We start from the raw sequence: 21,924 nt of genomic DNA on the forward strand, positions 1-21,924 counted from the left end.
AATACTTTTCGGTTTCTAGTTAAAGTACTGTTGCTGTGCCAGGACCCTGAATTAAGGCAGATATCTGAGGCCAGGACCAAAGACTGCCAAGGCTAGGCTGGGAATGGAACAAAGGGAGAGCCAGACCCGGGAGCTGGCAGGACCTTGGAGTGCTTAGAAACTAGCAGTTAAAGATGGAGCCTGGGGAACAGCAATGATTCAGCGAACACGCAGATGCAGAGGTGCCCCTGGCCATGCATGTCCGGAGAACAGTCAGGAGGCACTAGCTGTCCGGGGCCCTGGAAGTGGAACCAATTTCCTCCTCTGCCAGGAAGCCTTTCCTGTGCTTCTCACAGTGTCTGAGGCTGCTCCCACCGTGTGCTGAGCAGGGCAGCCACGTGGGAGATGGCCAGCGAGTTCACCTCCAGAGAAGGGACATATATGGACCTGCCTGGGTCGCAGGGGGCAGATCCAGGTGGGCCGTGGCATAAGTCTTCTTATTCCTGGCTCTGGCTTCTTCCAACAGACTACGATGCTGCTTCTGTTCTGGAGAGCTTTTCTGGCACAATGGTGCCCCTCATCTTCTTCCAGCTCTAAGTAGATTAGTTAGTTACAAGGCAGGAAGTTGAATAGCTTCAGGCTTTAGTCTCCTGGTTATTCTGGGGCTGTTTGATGTTAGCCCTTCTTTCAGACCCGGGCTTTGAAAAGAGCTTATTCTTCTTCTGGGACAGAGAAAATGACCAGGACACAGCAATATTTTAAATTCCAAGGACCCTCACATCTGTTTGCTTTCATGCATTCTGTGTACAAACATATATGACGATTTAAAAATTTTTTTTTCTTTCTTTATTCTCTCTCTCTTTAATGTATTTTTATTTCATTACTTCTGTTCCCTCTTAGCTCATTTTTATTCCATTAGGTTATAATTGGGTTGATACTTCAAGTATGCTTATTCGGCCTGAGGGGCAAATACAGGATTAGAAACACAGGCAGAGCCTGAGAGCCACCATAGTTGTTTACTTATTTACTACTTAACACATAATATCAGGCTTGTTGCTGTACTTCCCAGCAGCTGGAGTGATATATCCTCAGCCTCTACCATAAAACTTACTGCTTGCTGCCTAATGGGCAAATCCAGTCTGAACTGTAGAATCTTAAAAAAAAAAAAAAAAGTGCAAATTTAATGCTTTGAAGAGTATCCAGCTAAAGTAATAAAATATTACTTAGGACGAATTCTTAGGGGATCTATTTTACTAAAAAGAGAACAAACTTCATAATTGGCATGTCAATGGTACTTAAATGGTAATATCAAAGAAAATCACAACATTAAAAACTTCATGCTTTTACTGTTTTACAAGTTCAGTTTTATATAATTCATTTGCTTAGTAAATTCCTTTTTCATCCACAATACAAAAATAAAAATCATTTCGGTTTCTATCCACATTATATTTAATCTGATTATAAATGTAATTGTGTCATTAGTTCCTGTATGTGTACTGTACCCATTATCAATCAAGGTTGCCTTTACTAAGAGGTATAATGATATTTTTGCGGATGATCACACTCTCCTGAATATCAATTGAATCTTTTTGTTGTCCACAAAAGATACATGCAGCCCTAGGACCTTAGCTCGGCTGACTAGAGGCCGTAGAATGTGTCGCTCACCAAGCTTGAATTTGACATTGCTTTTTCTAGAGATGATGGGTTTATTATAGTTCTGAGTTTGATCACCTCTGTTGTGTGACATTTCCCTTGGACTTCCAGAGAGTGCCAATCTTTGTTCAGTGGGGGACCAGCCTGTTACTCTGTGGCTCAAATCAGAATAAGACGTTTTAGAAGGAGAAGGAAGAAAAATCACACGAGGATGAGGATTCAGAAAAGAAGGAGTAACTTGTGGGTTTGGGGCAACGTACCTGCCTTGGTGTGTTCTAGGGTAACCTTGAAAGTCCACCACAAAAGCGTGTTTCCCCAGAGCCTCCAAATAAGCCTCAAAGCACCATCAATTTCCCTCTTATCCAGAGAGAATATTATATCTTTCTAAGGAGGCAGCATATGGGAGCTGCTGGGAAGGCCTTCCAGTCCAATTAAAAGGCAGATAGATCAGAGAACACAGGACTCCTGAAGCTGTCTGATCTTTTGCCTATGATTTGTCTCAAGTGCAACTGACAGCCCCGACTTGCAATTATGATGCAGAGACTGGTGTAGCTGGAGGCTGGTCCAACAGAGAGGGAAGGTTTGACCATTTACATGCAGTTAATTATTAAGGGCTGTCAGATGTCAGAACGGGAATTGGTAATACTGTGGTTAAACGCCCACCACATGTCTAATTTGAGCTGTGCCCACTACCTCCAGCACCACTTCAAATTAAGTCCACATTAATGTCTGATGACTCACAGCTGTGCAGCATACAACTCTGTGAGCTCCGGGGGTGGGAGGGAGGGTTTGCATATCAGTTAGTGCCAGATAATGATTATGAAAGATGTGCATCTCTCTTTGTTGGAATAGGCACCGTATAAGCCAAAGCCATAGCTATTCTTATTATTTAAAACCATCATCATGCTTAAGACAATGTTGATCTGTAAATTAGCTTCTCAGTGCAATTAATCCAGTTTAAAAAAGGCAGTTCCAGGGGAAACAATACACATGTCAGTGGGTGCTAAATAGGCCCCAAAGAGATCAGAGTATGGCCAAATGAGAATCGAAGTGTGCCTGTCTCTGTAATAATGAGAGTTTATATTGGGGGCTGCCAAAATACTCTTTTTTGTTTTGGACGATGATAGTTTTGAACGTACTGTTCCAAGTCAGCCCCTGAGCGGTGGCCTTGGTGCCCACCTGCCCAGCATTTGGTTAAGGGAGTTCTCTGGGGGTCTTCCACTGTGCCAGTGATCTCACAGCAGGCTTCCACCCATCCAGACAGGCAGACAGCAGGTGTCACTCGGCTCAGAGAGGCACTCTGATGGTGTCCGTGGACTCTGGAAGCTTTGAGAGTGATGGCTGATTTCCAGCAATCCAGAGGGCTGTATGGGGAACCCCTCATGCAGAAATATTTTGGGGTCCTGGGCATACATATGGTTTTGTGATATGTGGTCAGTGATAAGCGGGAGGGAATGGAACTTGGTGGTGGCCGTAAGAAGCCACGGGGGCTTGTTGGCATTCCTGCCCTTGGCCATTCCATGGGCTGGCTTGCAAGCAATGCCCAGTTTAGAGCAAAGCTAGGGTTAGGCACTCTTTCTTAAGAAAAATAAGCACTTCCGAGAAGACCAAAATGTAAATCCTCTATTTACAAAAAGGATGGTATAGGCTCTTTACTTTCATCGGAAACCATACCGTCTCACCATTTATACGCAAACCCGCATGAGATCATTGCATAGAAACAAACCGAAGCTTAAAAAGAAAATCATGTGCGCTCTTGGTACCAGAGGTGTTTTGGTTTCTGTTTTGTTTGACTAAAAACCAAAAAGATATTTTGAAAGAGAGATTAGGGCAAAATAGAACTCTGACAAGATTTAAGCATCTTCAACACTGACCAAAGAAGCATTTAGGAAACCCACGTGGGTGTGAGTGTGTCACACGCTTGAGTTTGCTGCTAAACAGACAGCAGGAGCTGTGGAACAGAGACCTCGCTTGGGGCCAAGAGACTATCTGACTGTTTCCATTGCAGTGCCTAAAAAAAGCCTGCATGGTGGGGGCGGGGGGGTGGCCCTTTAAGCGGGAGCAGGGGCCAAGGGCAGGCCACAGCCTGGTCACTCTGGCTAGTGTTCTCTTTCTGTCCTCCAAGTGGGCGATTAGGAAGCCCAAACAGAACGATCTGTTATGGACGGAGATCACAGTGTCTGCGGTTTCCAGAAGCTGCTGCTGACATTGTCTTGACAAGAACTCCAGCTCAGGGGTCACTTGAGTTGGAGCTGTGGGCTTTGTGTCCTGAGAAAACTCCAGACCCAGGAACTGGGGGGCATAAGGCAGAGTGTGAGGTTGCTTCCTCTCATCAGGTTTTTGTGTCTGAGCTGGACTGGTGCTGCTCTGTTCATTACTTATTTAAAGCAGAGTTATTTCCCGCGGGTGCCCAGAGACTTGGTCGAGACTGCGGAAACTGCAATGGTCCCTAAATAACAGCCAGGCGTAATGGCTGTACAGTAATAATTCTGCCGTCGGGGGCCTTTCTGAACTCTACTGCGGGTGGTATGACTAACGCTTTTATGATGGCACATCTGTTTGCAAGGTCTTTTGTCTTTTTGGTCTAGTCCTCTGATTCCTGTTTTCAGAAACAATGAATAGGCCCACGTTTCTGCTTTGATTTCAGTTTCTCTACATTTCAAAAGCATAAGTTTGATGAGTTTTTCTATAGTCAATGTCACGCTTCCTAAAGGGCTGGGTGGTAAGTGCAGTCAAAAGATTGGGATAGAAATTACATTTGTACCGTAATGTCTACCAGGTCTTATGAAAAGGGTTTCATGCCTGAGAAAGTATAAATATTCTCTCAAGATGATACAAGCTGATACTTCCACTAAGGGAAAAGGTGGTCTCCAGGAGACGCAGAATGTTCCAGTCAGGTTTGCTGTGTCTGCTCGATGTGATTCTAGCCCGGGTGGGAACTAGTTCTCTGGTCCTGAAGAATGAAGTCTGCTGAGGCACTGTTGGAGTTACATTCCCTTGGTGCGTAGGGACGGACCCCAGGTCTCACCATTCCCTCCTTTACTAGTTGGATGGCCTGGAGTAAGTTCCTTTTAACTCTTTAGCATCTCACTAACTTCGCTGGCAAAGTAGGGGAAATAATAACACCTTCATAAGTTTGTTACGAGAGACCAGTGACACAGTACATATGAAGCACTAGCCCGGTACCAAACACACGGCAAGATCTCAACTCATGTGCCCTGCTTTCTTCTGTCTTTTTTTCTATGACTTCACATTACAGGTATCTTAATGACAATATCTTTCATTTTAGTTATTACACAACAGTTTTCAAAACAGTTTCATACAGATGATTTTTGATAACGTACTTCTTAATTTTTTAGCACACAGGACATTTTTGATAATTTATATAACTATCTGTTTCATATCTGTCTTCTCCTTAGAATATACTAGCTCTTGGAAGACAGGGGCCATGCCCACCTTGTTCACTTCAGTATCCTTGGTGCCTCCCGTCACCTGGCATAGAGGACACACTCAACATTTGTTGGATAAATACATTAATCCTTATGAACACCCAGACTCACATGTGATGGGGGAGAGAGAGTCCCATTGGCAAGGTAGGTAGTAGGTGGGCAAAAGTTCGTATTTGTGCATTCTCCCAGGACCCCTGATTCCTGCTCTAATACTCACCCAATAATCCTATAGCTTTTCAGTAGCTGTGATTTCCCTGGCAGGATTTCCCTGGCATGGTCTTGTCCAGGACTTGGGTACCTGAAGTGAGATCAGGTTGGGTGAGAGAGGAGAGCAAGGATGAATAGTGTACAGTCCATTAAACCAGAAGCCTTATAATTTCTACTTGAAAAAACTTGGGACAAATTCACCACGAACCTTAAATATCAGCCTCATCCGGGTCATGTCTTCTTTAGGCTCCACCTCTGCTGAATTCTCTCTCATGTCAGGTTTTGTGAATGTGATATTTCCTTTATCTTTTCTATCCTCCATTGTTACACTCTCCCTCCTTTGCCTGACTGATTCTCGTTTATTCAGATCCCAGCCTAGAGGCTACTTTATGTACTGTATAAATTTAGGTTAGATCCTGGTTTAAGTGCTTCCAAATCTTGTATTTCACCATCAGTAAGTGTTATCATGTTACATTGCAATTTCCTTATTTCTCTGTGTCACTCTCAAACCCATCCTAAGAGGGAAAAAAAACTAACTATCAGGACCCAGCACAATGCCTAGCATAAAATAGACGCTCAAAAAATATTTGTTGACTGGAAGTAGAAAGTAGAAAGGAAAAGTCCCATATAATCTCCTCTCCCGCCTTGATAACCACTTTTATTATTGACAAGGAGGTCAACTCACCAACTTAAAGACAGTATAGCTGGGTGGGTCACCTAGACACTTACTCTACAGATATATGAAGATTAGAGGAAATATTTTAAAATAATTTAAGACAGCAGGCTTTTGATTCCATTTGCAAAATTATCCCCTTACCGATTTTCCCCGTTGTGGACTGGCCTTTTAAAAATGAGATGAGCGAAGTTGGTTTGCCCGTCTCGAATTCCTTATTGCGCCTACATTGATTATCTGGGTTTCCGGTGTCTCCATCACTTTGGCTCCATTTATAAAGGGAAATGAGCCACACCCTCTGAGATATCTACATCTTTCTCTGGTCTCCAGCCCAGATGGGCAGCACAACACACGTGCACCAGGTCTTAGAAAGGATATTTAGGAGCCTTTCAGTTAAATGAAGTGTGAGAACTTCCAGGGTTTCTGGGATCTAAGCAACCAGGAACAATTCCTCACTGTTTTCAACTAAGACAAACAGAAAAAAAAAAGGAGGGGAGGAGGAAAAAACTCTGGTCTCTGATAAATAACCTTTCCATGTGACGTGCACATCAGTCTGACATAAGTAATTAGCTGTCAGGTGCTGGGCTTTGCTGTCAGAGGCCAATTTTCAGATTAGTGTTAATTGCAGGAGCCCCCCCCCCCCCCCCCCCCCCCCCCCCCCCCGGCTTTTCTCCCCCCCCCCCCCCCCCCCCCTCGCGTGCACATCAGTCTGACATAAGTAATTAGCTGTCAGGTGCTGGGCTTTGCTGTCAGAGGCCAATTTTCAGATTAGTGTTAATTGCAGGAGCCCCCCCCCCCCCCGCCCCGCCGCCCCGCCATGGTCTTTGCTCCCGCCCCCTCACCCCTTCAGTGGACTGCCTTCCCCAGCTTGCTGCCAGTTTGACTGGAGCCTGGGGTCATGGATCTGGCAGGGTGGAATCAATTACTGGCCAATGAAGATTTTCCCACAGGTCTGGGCTTGGGAGAGGAGGGCTATTCCTGCTGCCTAGACAGCTGGCCTGACTGTCCACTGGGAAAGGAGCCTGCAGAGGGAGAGAGGGGCCATGCTCAGCGATTAACCGCCGACAGCCCATACGTCATTGACGGGATTTTGCGGAGGTGCCGTTGCTACTTCTGTTGGTCCTCTCTCTCTCAGGGTTTTGTGTCTGCACTGACTACTGGTTTATCCTGACATCTTGCTGTCCTGAGGAAAGCACAGACCCAGAAATATTCCAATCCAATTTGTTAATGGGTCTCAACTCAAGAGGAAAAAGAAAAATGAAGATGGCATGGTGTTATTATAGTCTAATGGCAACATTTGGACATGTTATTTGAGCAATTAAAAAAATTTAAAACTTTTTAATTTTTAGGGTTGTGATTTGTTTAATTTTGGTTCAGCTGGGGTTCCCACATATGATTCATAATAAGACCTCGATTTTATTGTCACTTCCAAAATTTCAAGTCATTTTGGACTTCAGACAACATAGCATGCATTTTGAAAATCTACCCCCAAGGTTTTCTGCTTAGTAATACTAATAAAATCTACATAAAGATGTTTTGCTCTCAGTTACCTACTGTGGTCTATGCCTTTAGCTGAAATTTTGAGCAAGAAGAACCATTTGGATGCTGGAAAACTGTGCCTTATCTTTTTTCTTCTGCCTATGATACTTTATTATGCATGTTAATTCAAACAAATACTCCAACATCGTTTTAACAGTATTTTTGATCTTTCGAAAGCCAAGAGTTTATATTAGATAATGTGCCCAAATCCATTTGTCAATGATGTATACATTTCAGAGAAAGTTTGGTTTTTGAAAGATGCATTCAACTCTTCAACTTATCATAAAAAGGAATTAAAACAAGTACACTGAAAGAGTGATATAAAAACTAGCGCCACACTATAAAAAATGAAAATATACATAAAAATATTTTCTTAATAACATCTTATTTGATTTCCCTTTTATTGTTTTTCTTTTTCTTTTAGGAAACTAACTTTCAGACTGAATTCTCTCTCTCTCTCTCTCTCTCTCTGTTTTGTATTTAAAACTTCTATGGATCTTGGAGTTTAGCTGCATAATTGAAATAGTCTTTTATTACAATGACTCAGTTCAAGATTAAACAATAATCTTGTTTATGAATAAATGAGCATGGGTCAGAAAAGTCAAAAAAAGATGTGAGATGTTGCAGTTAAACAGGTCCATACTCCTTGGGTGACAACTTTCAGACACTAGGCCTAAAAGGTCTCTTGGAAACATAAAAATTGGGATGAGAAATACAAGTCTGAGATCCACTGGGCCATACATCCTGTAATCCAAGGAACAGGACCATGGGAGAACTCCCCTTTCTCCCGATCAGGATGAGTGGGTCCCTGCTCTTTGCCCTGGAGGAAGACTGGAGGAGGGGGCATAGGAGGTAGAGTTAGGAACCCAGAATCCTCCTTCCTATTCTGAGCATGGAGCTGACGTCGGAGGGCTAAAAGGTGACTTCTATTAAACCACATCTGTGACAACATTGAGGGATCCTAAATTCCACAATGAAGGGTTTGTGAGCAAAGTCTTATTGTGCAACGTCCTGGTTAACTGCTGTGGAATCTTGAGTCCCTGGTAACTGAAACTGACAGTGATGTCAACACTTGTTTTTTAAGAGCCACTACTAAATTATTCTGCCTGATTTTCAGCATGGAGCAGTGTTGCATTAATTAGGATATTTTCCTATTTTATTTTTGTCTTCAAAATCCAGCACATGGAAGGCTATCAATAAATGTTTGGGGGCTTCCCTGGTGGCGCAGTGGTTGAGAATCCGCCTGCCGATGCAGGGGACACGGGTTCGCGCCCCGGTCCGGGAGGATCCCACGTGCCGCGGAGCGGCTGGGCCCGCGAGCCATGGCCGCTGAGCCTGCGCGTCCGGAGCCTGTGCTCCGCAACGGGAGAGGCCACAGCAGTGAGAGGCCCGCGTACCGCAAAACAAACAAACAAACAAAAATGTTTCGTAAATCTTTTAAAAAAGAGGGAAGCTGGGAGGGATAAATTGGGAGATTGGGATTGACATATACACACTACTATATATGAAATAGATAGCTAATAAGAACCTTCTGTACAGCACAGGGAACTCTACTCAATACTCTGTAATGACCTCTATGGGAAGAAAATCTAAAAAAGAGTGAATATTTGGCTATGCATAACTGATTCACTTTGCTGAATAGCAGAAACTAACACAACATTGTAAATCAACTATACTTCAATAAAAATTAATTTTAAAAAAAGAGGGAGAAAGAGTGGAGCAAGAAGACAAAATGACATCGGAAGGTAGAGCTCACATGCTCAAGAATTATGGAATGCTGCAATAACTGCATGTGTAGAGTAAGTCATCAGCAAGATTGAGTGTCTTCATGGCCCTTGTACTCCTACTACTGCCATTAGACATAGACACAGAACTTAAGCCTAGCTCAGAAAGAGCCATCACAGATGTAGTGATTCAAAAAAATAATAATAATAAACTTAACCATCAGTTGTATAACTAATTATGATTTGTTTCTATGACTTTGTGAGACTTTTCATATAAATTGAATGGGTACAAATTACTCCATGACCTTAAGACTCAAGAAATATCACATTTATTTTCATGACTAAGTTAAACAAATAGATGAAGTTTAGCCCTATAACAATCTAGTTGGACATACCTCCAGTTTCAGTTATTGTTTTAGGGCTCTCAGTTCCTTTCCTTGAGCTCTTACAAGGTTCCTAGGGCTTTTGCAATCCAGGGAAGACATGGGGAAGGGCCTCTAGTCTTCAGCTTAACATGCTTGCTGAAGAGAAGCTCATAACTAAAGTTCCTTCATCTTCTCAGGAAAATGACTCCTTCAGTGCGAGGCCAAGGGAGAGTCTCAGACATTACTCACAGCCCCCAAAGCCACAGAGCTCGGTATTGGAGTCTCAGACACTTATCTACTCTGTGAGAGGGCCTGCCACCTCCTGGGAGCAATGTTTGAGGTGGGCCCAGGGTCCATCAAGCTACTCATTGGACAGCTTCTTTAAATTTCAAATGATGGGGTGATATTAAGAGACATCTCCAACCCCACCCCCACCCTTTCTGGGATCAAGGGCTGTTACTTACAGAAAACACACTAACGTCTTCCTCAGAAGAGGAGGTACAGTCCTTGAGTGATGTTTATTCTTCTTGATATCCTGTAACTTAAATAGTATGACGTAAAGTTAACACTACTTAAATATTATGATATAAAGTCAATACATCTTATGTTTCAAGATAAAGGGATAAAAGAGAGAAAAAACCCCAAAGGTATGTATACATATTCATAACAAAACAAGGAGGAAATACTCATGAAAATTACAGTCCTCATTTCTGAAACTGGTCACCTCGTCATGATGGTGTTTATAACAACCTTCTTCTACTACCCATTCTGTATTCTCTTTACCTTCAGCAAGCACCTTGGTTGGTCATGGTTCTTTACGAGGTGGGTGACCCAAACCTTCATTCATGATGGTTCTGGGCCAGTAGTAGTCTCGCCTGGATTGGGCTGTTGTAGTTTTCCATTGACTTTAATCACAGGGCAGGATAATACTAAGAGAAGTCCCAGGGGATCTCTTATATGCCAGATATACTCTTCCTCCCCTCCGTTGTGGAGTAGCAGTCCCCTTTCCTCTTAGTGGCCAGGATCAGTCACACCAGCCAGCACACTAACTCCCTTCTTTGCCTGTGGATTCAGAGGCACAAAGAGCCTAAAGTGGTGGGGCTGCAGTCTTAACTTCCAGTTCAATAAAATCATTGTTGTGTCTCCTGGCGGAAGCATTCTTCCCTTTAGAACCAAAACCTATAGGCCAGCAGAGCCTAAGGCCATGGGAACAGGAAGCAAATATTTGGCTAGGGGGTCATTAGGGGTAAGGGTGAGTGGTGCTACTCCCAGTTCCACACTTTGATTCTGGGACCCATGAATCCTGGCTATGGGACAGAACAATATACTCGATGCTGATTCCGAGAACACACAGCCTTCTGCAGAACCTCGCCCCAGCCCTACAAGTTACTGCTACCTAGCTGGTGCTGTAACTGAGTCTTCAAAAGGCCCTTCCACTGTGTCTGGGCCTGCTCGGCCCTATCACATATACACCACTTCCATTTGGGGATGGAGTGCTGCTGTGCATGCCCAATTGGATGGCTTAATGGGTCAGATAACACCCAGTTCACAATGGGCAGCTCAGGTTGCCTGGTAACTTGGTGGCCCATGGTTAAGCATTGAGTCTCTATGAAGGCCCAGTAGGAGGCCAAGATCCGTTTCTCCAAAGGAGAGTAGTTATCTGCAGAGGATGGCAGGGATTTGCTCCCAAACCCTAAGGACCTGCACCGAGATTCACCTGTAGGGGCCTCCCAAGGGCCCTAAACAGCATCCTATCTGCCGCTGACATTTCAAGCGTCATTGGATCTGCCGGTTCATATGGCCCAAGTGGCAGGGCAGCTTGCACAATGGCCTGGACCTTTTGCAGAGCCTTCTCTTGTTCTGGGGCCCACTCAAAAGTAAGACATTTTTGGATCACTTGGTAAGGGGGCTAGAGTAACACACTCAAATGGGGGGAATATGCTGCCTCCAAATCCCAAGAGCCCCACGAGACGTTGTGCCTCTTTTTAGGTTGTAAGAGGGACCAGGTGCAACCACTTATCCTTCACCTTAGAACGGATATCTTGACATGCCCACACCACTAGACCCTTAAGAATTTCACTGAGGTGGAAGGCCCTTGAACTTTTGTCTAATTATTTCCTACCCTCTGACACACAAATGTCTAACCCATAAGTCTTAGAGTAGTTGCTACATCTTGCTCACCAGGTCCAATCAGCAGAATTTCATCAATACAATGAGCCAATGTGTATCTTGAGGAAGGGAGATCCCTGTGAACTAGATTATGGCATAGGGCTGGAGAGTTGATACGACCCTGAGGTGAGACAGTGAAGGTGTACTGCTAGCCTTACCGGATGAAAGCAAATTGCTTTTGGTGGGCCTTATGGACAGGTATAGAGGGAAAAGAACTTCCCAGGTCAATAGCTGCATACTAGATACCAGGGGATGTGTTAATTAGCTTAAGCAATGAAACCACATCTCTTACAGCAGCTGCAATCACCTGGAGTCATTTCCTGGTTGAGCTTATGGTAATCAACAGTTACTGTCCAAGATCCATCTGTCTTCTGCATTGGTCAAACAGGTGAGTTGCATGGGGTTGTGGTGGAAACTGTTACCCTCTTATCTTTCAAGTCCTTCATGGAGGCACTAATTTCTACAATCCCTCCAGTAATGTGGCATTGCTTTTGGTTTACTATTTTCCTATGTAGAGGCTGTACTAGTGGCTTCCACTTGCGTTTCACACTATTATAGCCCACAGATCAGGGAACCAATGAGAGGATTCTGCTAGCAGCTAAGTGTGACTATTCCAGTTATGCATTCCAGAACTCAGGAAATAACCAAGGATGGGTTCAGGGACACACCAGGCCCACTGTGAGACAGACCTGAGCTAACATTCCATCAACCACCTGACCTCCATAAGCTCCTATTCTGACTGGTGGACCACAGTGACATTTTGGGTCTCTTGGAATTAGTGTCAGTTCAGAGCCAGTGTATAGTTCCTGAAAGTTCTGATTATTTCCTTTTCCTCAATGCAGAGTAATCCTGATAAGACGGTAGGTCCCTTCGGGGAAGGCTGGGAGAAAGATGAACAGTATTCATTTTGCGCAGTGTACTGGGGTCCTTTCTTAAGGGGACCTGGCCTCTCCTTCATTCAAGGGATTCTGGGTTTGTATACTGGCTCAAGTCTTGGAACTGATTGAGGGCTGTGACCCTCGGTTTTTATGATTCAGGTTAGACTTTTGTTTACTTGACTAGAACTGTTCTGCTTACATGGATTGAGTAAGAATTTGGTAGGCTTATGTATTAGTTAGGGTTCTCCAGAAAAACAGAACCAATAGGACAGTGTGGTCACATGGAGAGAGGGTCTTCAGCACATCCTGGAGATACCCTTGGCTTGCATGTGACATGCCTGCTGGGCGTGAGGGAGTCCACATGGGGCCTGCTGTGGGAGGGTGAGATGGCCGTGCAGCAAAGACTGGGTAGGGCCAGGGACTGCAGGGCTAGAGGACCAGATGGAGGATGGGGCAGAAACTCAGAGGGGTCAATCACCAATGAAAGCCAAGGGGAAGACAAGTCAGCGGGGAGAAGCCCCATGCCCTGAATGGGCTGATCAAGAATAGACTGAGAGTTTATCAGCTGCAGGATGCTAGCGACAGACACCAGCTGAATGCTCAGGGACCACTCAAGCCAAAGATTCCCCAGTGGAGTTCAGAAGAGCCAGTCTGCAGCTGGTCCAGAGAACAGCAGGCCAGTCCTCAGACCCAGACCCCGGCCTCCATGAGGTCACTGGGCTGCTCGGAACACCTAGCCACCTTCTGGAGAGGATTGAGGGAGGAGAAGTATAAAAGGAGAGGCTGAACATCCCCTAATGAACTGTCTAAGTGTATTGCATTGGATTAAAGCTTAAGACAGAGATTTAGTTGTTGTTTTCTCACAGCCTAGCTGGTGGGCCCAAATCAAATCAAATGCAGAGCAAAAAATAAGCTAATTTTCTCCGCATATCTGAGTTGCAGCGTGAGTACATCTGCAGTCCCTCTATGCCTGTGACTGTTTTCTCTCAGTAACTGAAATCCTCTAAGCCATGATCAAGCACATCCACGTTGGTTGGGAAAGGAGGAAGCACTGCTGCGGGACCGTGAGCATGGCCTTCACCTCTCGGGGCCTCTCTTTCCTCATTTAGAAAATGACAGCACGGGTTGAGATGTTCTGTAATGGTTTTTCCACCCCCAAAATGCTATAACCAAATAAGAAAAGAAAAATATGTTCATGGTACTCTGTGGCCTACGCCAGTGCTTTTCAAACCTCCCCACCGCAGTTTTCTAGTGGCAGAGAAGAGAGAGCTTGCACCTCCCAGGATCGTCCTGGGTATGGCTTAGAGTAGCCTGCTGAGGTGTTTCCAGAAAATTCCATGTAGTCCTGTGTCTTATCTTTAAAAATTCATATAACTTTTGTATTATATTTCATAATATATTTGTGTTTGTTTTAATAGAAAGTCAACGCTTTAAATTACTTACCATTGACCAGAACTGATGGACTGGAAGAAACACCACGTTTATCTTGTGGATTCAACTACTCCCTGGTTCACTGCTCATAGGGTTCAAGCACTGGTTCAAGTGCTCCTGGGGAGCACTGGTTAGAAGTCCAGGATGGGAGCACCATGAGGATTGACCTAGGCTGGCACAGTTTCCAATGTAGAAGTTCTAGATCTAGTGACCAGGTCTTCAATTTCCTCATGTAAAACAGAGAGTCCTAATCAAAACCACCATGAGATATCACCTCACACCCATCAGCATGGCCACTATCAAAAGAACAGAAAATAACAAGTGTTGATGAGGATGTGAAGACGTTGGAAGCCTTGTGCGCTTTTGGTGGGACTATAAAAGGATGCAGCCACTATGAAGAGTATTATGGAGGTTCCTCAAAAACTAAAAATAGAACTACCATATGACCCAGCAATCTTATCTCTGGATTTATAGCCTAAAGAACTCAAAGCACGGTCTTAAAGACATAGCTACACACCTATGTTCATTGCAACATTATTCACGATAGCCAAGAGGTTGGAAACAACCCAAATGTCCATCAACATATGAACGGAATAGAAAATGTAGTATATACATACAATGGAACATTATGCAGCCTTAAAAAAGATGACAATCCTATCACATGTACAAAACTGATGAACCCTGAAGATGTTATGCTAAGTGAAATAAGCCAGTCACAAAAGGACAAATGCTTATATGATACTACTTATGTGAAGTATCTAAAGTAGTCAAAATCATAGAAACAGAAAGAAAAAAAGTAGTTGCCAAGGGCCAGTTGGAGGTGGGAAGGCAGAATTAGGACAGCATAGAGTGTCAGTGTTGTAAGATTAAAAAGTTCTAGAGATCTGTTGCACAACAATATGAATTGTACTTCTGTATATTTAAACATGGTTAAGATGTCAGATTTAAGTTTTGTGTTTTTGACCACAATAAAAAAAAATAGTGACCTTATTTAGGTGGTAGGGTTTTCTTTGAAAAAAGAGCAAGCAGAGATACTGGTCCACCAAATGTCAAGGTGAAATATTCTTACAGCCCAAACCTGCTTTCCTTCCCGTCCCCCTCCATCCCTGTGAAGCCAGAGGACGTCGTCTTCCTCCCTTTGAATGTTGTAAGTATATGCGTGCTGTCAGCGGAGGCCGGGTTAATGACTTGTGGAAAATTTACTGCCAATTTTGCCATTTCCATTTTCCAATTTCCTTATTTTTGTTGATTAAATTCCAATCACTTTAAAAGATATTGAGGATGAATAAGAATGTATCAAATCTTCCAGAATTCTTTTGGGTAGTGTCAATGCGTTTATTAGGGACGTTAGGGGATAAATGGATGCGTGTGTGCGCGCAAACACACACACACACACACACACACACACACACACACACACACACACACCCCGACACTCACATCCACTCTCCTATGCCCTTTCCACGGCCCCAGTCTCACCCCACAGCAAACATGATGAATTCACATCCTGAGGCGGGGGTACCACCAACAAAATCTGACCGGAGGAAACAATTTCAATTCAATCAGAGGCCTCCTGCGGTTGAAGTTTACAAGGAGCGCTGCCAAAGCTCACTCTCTTGGCGGACAAACTGTGCAGACTTCGGGCCTGCTGGGAGGGTGAGGCGTTCCTTACTTTCAAAAGAGGGTTGCTCCAAGATGTTTGTATTATTTCAATACTGTTTTTCCTATGGAGCCCGGGATTGGCGGGGTGGTGGTGGGGAGTTCTTTCCTTGTTCCTGATATTTTCCAGAGATCAAAATGAAAACACAATGCGCTAAGAGTAATCAGCAAGCCTTCAGAAGAATTGCATGTACTTTTGATTTCTATAAAACCCACACAACACTTCTGTAACCTTTCATTCTGTGCAGAGGTACACAACCCCTCGGGAGATTTAGATCCCAGCACAGATATCAGCTTCCTAATCCTTCCTCATTCTTAGCAGGTATCTTGGAGAATGTCAACACCAGTAAGTGTTTTTCCTGAATCATTTGCATTTGGTTCTCTACCAGATGGGGTCCTGAGAAGTTAATAGCAGTCAATTGCTAATCTTCGGGAAGTTTCGTGCGAGAGCAACAACGTGGACCCAGACACATTTATAAGACATTAGGCTCTATGCTTAGTACTAAGCATACAGAATTGTAACAGTCTAGACGGGGAGATGGACAAGCAGAGAATGACGATACAGGGTGGTAAATGCCCAGAGAGGTGATGTCTGTTCGGTTTTCTTTGGTAGCAAGGAACAGAGTGCCACTTCAACGTCTCATATAAGGACAAAAGGAATCACAGGGAACCAGGAACAGTTTTACCTGTGCGCTTCTGCGAAGTTGGAACGCCGTGTGAAAACGGGAAAGAGGTGCAGGATCCCAGGCAGCTTTCATAACCACGTTACTCAGAGACACCTGTTGGGGTGACTCAGTTCCTCTCCACTTCTCCCACTTCTGTTCCATAATTTCATTTTACTCCTGTATCTTTTCCCTACCACGTGGCTCCCACGTATGCATCAGGGCTGCTTACTGATAACTTCCTCTGACTGCCTCAGGAGATCTGAAGACCCCTTCTTTCAGCTTCTTCCCCCTGATACCAAGTGCCCAATCTGGTGCTCCTTGTCTAATAAAATCACCTCATCTCTGTGGGGTACTGTTTTTATTCCAGCCCACATATAGACCACCTATAGATCAAGTCTCCTTGATCCGAGGCTTCTGTGGTCCTGTCCACTGTGGCCAAGGGCGGAGCATCCCGCATGATTAGCTTTGTGTGAGAGGCACATAGGGCAACGCCCTCTAGGGAGCCCCTGGGCAGGCAGTTGGAGGGGACTGTCATCAAAGCAATCACTGTGGACATGGGCATAAACCCACAGGGCTGTGGGCACACAGAGGAGGACAATCAATCAGCCAGTAGGCTCAGAAAAGGCTTTGCACAGGAGGCTACCTCTAAGCTGAACCTGAAGGCGGAGAGGAAGTTTCTCCAGAGGGGGCCCCTGGGGACATGGGGATGGAGGTGGAATAACAGCATCCTCCACAGAAGAAACTTTAGTTTAAAGGTCCCCAGCGGTGTGTGTTGTGTGTGTGTGTTGCTATTCTAGTTTGTTTGGGTTTTGTTTTTTTAATTGAAGTGTAATTGACTAACAATGTTATATTAGTTTCAGGTGTGCAGTATAGTGGTTTGATATTTTTATACATTACAAAATGATCACCATGATACACTTAGTGTATCTTTCACCATACAAAGTTATTACAATAGTATTGACTATATTCCCTTTGCTGTGCATTACATCCCAGTGACATTTATTTTATAACTGGAAGTTTGTATCTCTTAATCTCCCTTATCTATTTCACTCTTTCCCCCTCCTCCCTCCCCTCTGGCAACCACCCATGTGGTCTCTGTATCTAGGAGTCTGTTTCTGTTTTGTTATGTTTGTTCATTTGTTTAGTTTTTTAGAGTCTACCTGTAAGTGAAATCGTATGGTATTTAACTTTCTCTGTTTGACTTATTTCACTTAGCATAATACCCTCTAGGTCCACCCATGTTGCTGTGAATGGCAAGATTTCATTCTTTTTTATGGCTGAGTAATATTCCTGTGTGTGTGTGTGTGTGTGTGTGTGTGTGTGTATCTCACATTTTCTTTACCCATTCATCTATCAATGGACACTTATGTTGCTTGCATATCTGGCGATTGTAAATAATGCTGCAATGAACACAGGGGGTGCATATATCTTTTTGAATCAGTGTTTTTATTTTCTGCAGAAAAATGCCCAGAAGTGGGATTGCTGAATTGTACAGTAGTTCTATTTTTAATTTTTTGAGGAATCTCCAAAATGTTTACCATAGTGACTGCACCAATTTACATGCCTACCAATGGTGTATGAGGTTCCCTTCTTTCCACATTCTCACCAACACTTGTTATTTCTTGTCTTTTTGATGATAGCTACTCCGACAGGTGTGAGGTGATATCTCATTGTGGTTTTGATTTGCATTCCCCTGATGATTAGTGATGTTGACCATCTTTTTATATGCCTGTTGGCCATGTGTATGTCTTCTTTGGAAAAATGTCCGTTCAGGTCCTCTCCCTATTTTTAAATTAGGTTGATGTTTTTTCTATTGAGTTGTATGAGTTCTTTGTATATTTGGATATTAACCCCTTATCAGATATATCATTTGCAAATATCTTCTCCCATTCAATAGGCTGCCTTTTTTGTTTTGTTGATAGTTTCCTTCACTGTGAAAAAGCTTTTTAGTTTGATGTAGTCCCATTTGTTTAGTTTTGCTTTTGTTTACCTTGCCTAAGGTGACATCCAAGAAAATGTTGCTAAGACCCAACGTCAAAGAGCTTACTGCCTATATTTTCTCCCAGGACTTTTGTGGTTTTAAAGTCTTACATTTAAGTCTTCAATCCATTTTGAGTTTATTTTTGTATGTGGTGTGAGAAAGTAGTCCAATTTGATTCTTTTGCATGTATCTGTCCAATTTCCCAACACCACTTATTGAAGAGGCTGTCTTTTCCCCATTGTATATTCTTGCTTCCTCTGTAATTGACTACATAAGTGTGGGTGTATTTCTGGGCTTTCTATTCTGTTCCATTGATCTATGTATCTGTTTTTATGCCAGTACCCTACTGTTTTGATTACTGTAGCTATGTAGTATAGCTTGAAATCAGGGCATGTGATACCTCCAGCTTTGTCCTTTCTCAAGATTACTTTGGTTATCAGGGTCTTTTGTACTTCCGTACAAATTTTAGAATTATTTTTTTCTAGTTCTGTGAAAAATGTCTTTGGTATTTTGATAGGAATTGCACTGAATCTTTATATTGCCCTGGTAGTATAATACTTTTAACAATATTAATCTTCCAATCCATAGGCATGGTATGTTTTTCCATTTGTTTGTGTTGTCTTCAATTTCTTTCATCAATGTCTTACAGCTTTCTGAGTGCTGATCTTTTAGTCTCTTATAGGCAACATGTATATGGATTTTGGTTTTTTATCCATTCAGTGACTCTATGCCTTTCCATTTACTTTAAAGTAACTATTGATAGGTATGTACTTATTGCCATTTTGTTAATTTTTTTCTTGTTTTTGTACATCTTTTTTGTTCTTTTCCTCTTCTTTTGCTATTTTTCCTTGTGATCTGATGACTTCTTTAATGTTATGTTCAGATTGCTTTCTTTTTTTTGTATGTGTATCTTTATAGATTTTTGATTTGTCCTTACCATGAGGTTCATATATAACAAACCATATATATCCCATATATATATATATACACACACACACATACGACTATTTTAAGTTGATGATGTCTTACGTTCAAATGCATTCCAACAACCCTGCATTTTTACTCCTTCCCCCCTCTATCTGTAATGTTTCTGACATCATATTTTACATCTTTTTTTTGTTTTGTGTTTATCTTAACTACTTATTGTAGATATAGATGATTTTACTACCTTTGTCTTTTAAACTTCCTGCTAGCTTTATAAATGGTTGATCTATTACCTTTACTGTATTTTTGCCTTTACTAATGAGGGTTTTCCTTTCATAATTTTCGTATTTCTAGTTGTGATCTTTTTTTTTTTTTTTGCTTAGTGAAGTCCCTTTAACATTTCTTATAAAACTGGTTTAGTAGTGCTGAACTCTTTTAGCTTTTGATTGTCTGTAAAACTTTTGATCTCTCCACCAAATATGAACGAAAGCCTTGCCATGTAGTGTATTCTTGGCTGTAGGTTTTTCCCTTTCATCACTTTAAATATACTGTGCCTTTCTACCCTGCAACGTTTCTGCTGAAAAGTCAGCTGATAGTCTTATGGGGGTTCTCTTGTATATAACTAGCTGCTTTTCCTTTGCTGCTTGTTTAAGATTCTCTCTTTATCTTTAATTTTTGCCATTTTAATTATAATGTGTCTTGGTGTGGACCTCTTTGGTCTCTCTGTGCTTCTTGGACCTGGATGTCTGTTTCCTTTCCCAGGTTAGGGAAGTTTTCAGCTATTATTTCTTTAGCTAAGAAGAAATAACTTCTCTGCCCCTTTCCCTCTCTCTTCTTCTTTTGGCACCCCTATAATGTGAATGTTAGTATGCTTCATGTTGTTTCACAGGTCTCTTAAATGATCCTCAATTAAAAAAATCCTTTTTTCTTTTTTTTTTTAACATCTTTATTGGAGTATAACTGTTTTACAATAGTGTGTTAGTTTCTCCTTTACAACAAAGTGAATCAGTTATACATATACATATGTTCCCATATCTCTTCCCTCTTGTGTCTCCCTCCCTCCCACCCTCCCTATCCCACCCCTCTCATGGTCACAAAGCACAGAGGTGATCTCCCTGTGCTATGCGGCAGCTTCCCACTAGCTATCTAATTTACATTTGGTAGTGCATATATGTCCCTGCCACTCTCTCACTTCATCACAGCTTACCCTTCCCCCTCCCCACGTCCTCAAGTCCATGCTCTAGTAGGTCTGTGTTTTATTCCCATCCTACCACTAATCTCTTCATGACATTTTTTTTCTTAGATTACATATATATGTGTTAGCATACGGTATTTGTTTTTCTCCTTCTGACTTACTTCACTCTGTATGACAGACTCCAGGTCTATCCACCTCATTACAAATAACTCAGTTTCATTTCTTTTTATGGCTGAGTAATATTCCATTGTATATATGTGCCACATCTTCTTTATCCATTCATCTGTTGATGGACACTTAGGTTGCTTCCATGCCGTGACTGTCTTTAAATAAAAACCATTATTTCTCCTACTGGTTCCTTGGCTGCTGCTTCTGTTGTACAGATCTTCCTCAACTTACCATGGGGTTACGTCCCAGTAAACCCATGGTAAGTTGAAAATATCATAAATTGAAAATGCATTTAATACACCTGACGTGTCAAACATCACTGCTTAGCTTCACCTACATTCAGTGCACTCAGAACACCTAGGTTAGCCTATAGTTGGGCAAAATCATCTAATGCAAGGACTATTTTTTAATAAAGTGCTGACCATCTCGTGTAATTTATTGACTACTGTACTGACAAGCAGAGTGCTTGTCTGGGTCCGTGGTGGTTGCATCTATCCGCTGTCTCCTGGTGTGGTCGCGTGGCTGGTGGGGAGCTGGGGCTTTGCCACCCAGCATCAGGAGGAAGTGTCTTTCCCCATACGGTGGGCCCGAGGAAAGCTCAAAATTCAAAAGTCGAAGTAGTTTCTACTGAATGCGTATTGCTTTCGCATTACTGTAAAGTTAAAAAATCCTAAGTTGATTTTCTTACTCGTGAAAAGTATATTCAGTCACTCGGTAATACTGATTTCCGTTCAAGAACGCTATAGTCGAGTTGGAGAGAAAAGATGAACACACAGGAGGAGAGGCAAAGAATTTCCCCCTGAAAACTGGTTGGTATAGCGTGCTCTAGGATCTCAGAGGGAAAAGAATCAACAGAGGGTAGTCCTGGAGGGCTTTACGGAGGAGGTGGGAATTGAGCTTGTTCTTAGCGGATGGTTAGTATTGGAGCAGCTGGAGAGAACAGAGAGAGAGGGAAGGCGTTGAAGATGTGGAACAAGACGGATAAAGCGTGGAGGTGAGCAGAGAGCTGCGTGCTTGTCCCAGCCAATCCTGATGAACTCAAGTGATTAGTTCAGAACCGCTCCCGTGGGGGTGTCATCTCCATCCTCAAGGACCCCAGGAGTGGAGGCAGAGGACAGGTGGCGAGGAACGAGCGCAGCCCTGGGCCACGGGGAAGGTTCACCCACTGCACCCGGATGCCGAGGGGGAGGGGCTCCGAGGAGGGAGGGATGCTCAGGCGGGGACAGCGCTGCACAGATGCAGGGAATGGGGGGCGGGGCTGGGGG

The sequence above is a fragment of the Physeter macrocephalus genome, chromosome 15, assembly GCF_002837175.3.
Source record: "Physeter macrocephalus isolate SW-GA chromosome 15, ASM283717v5, whole genome shotgun sequence".
Lineage (NCBI taxonomy): Eukaryota > Metazoa > Chordata > Mammalia > Artiodactyla > Physeteridae > Physeter > Physeter macrocephalus.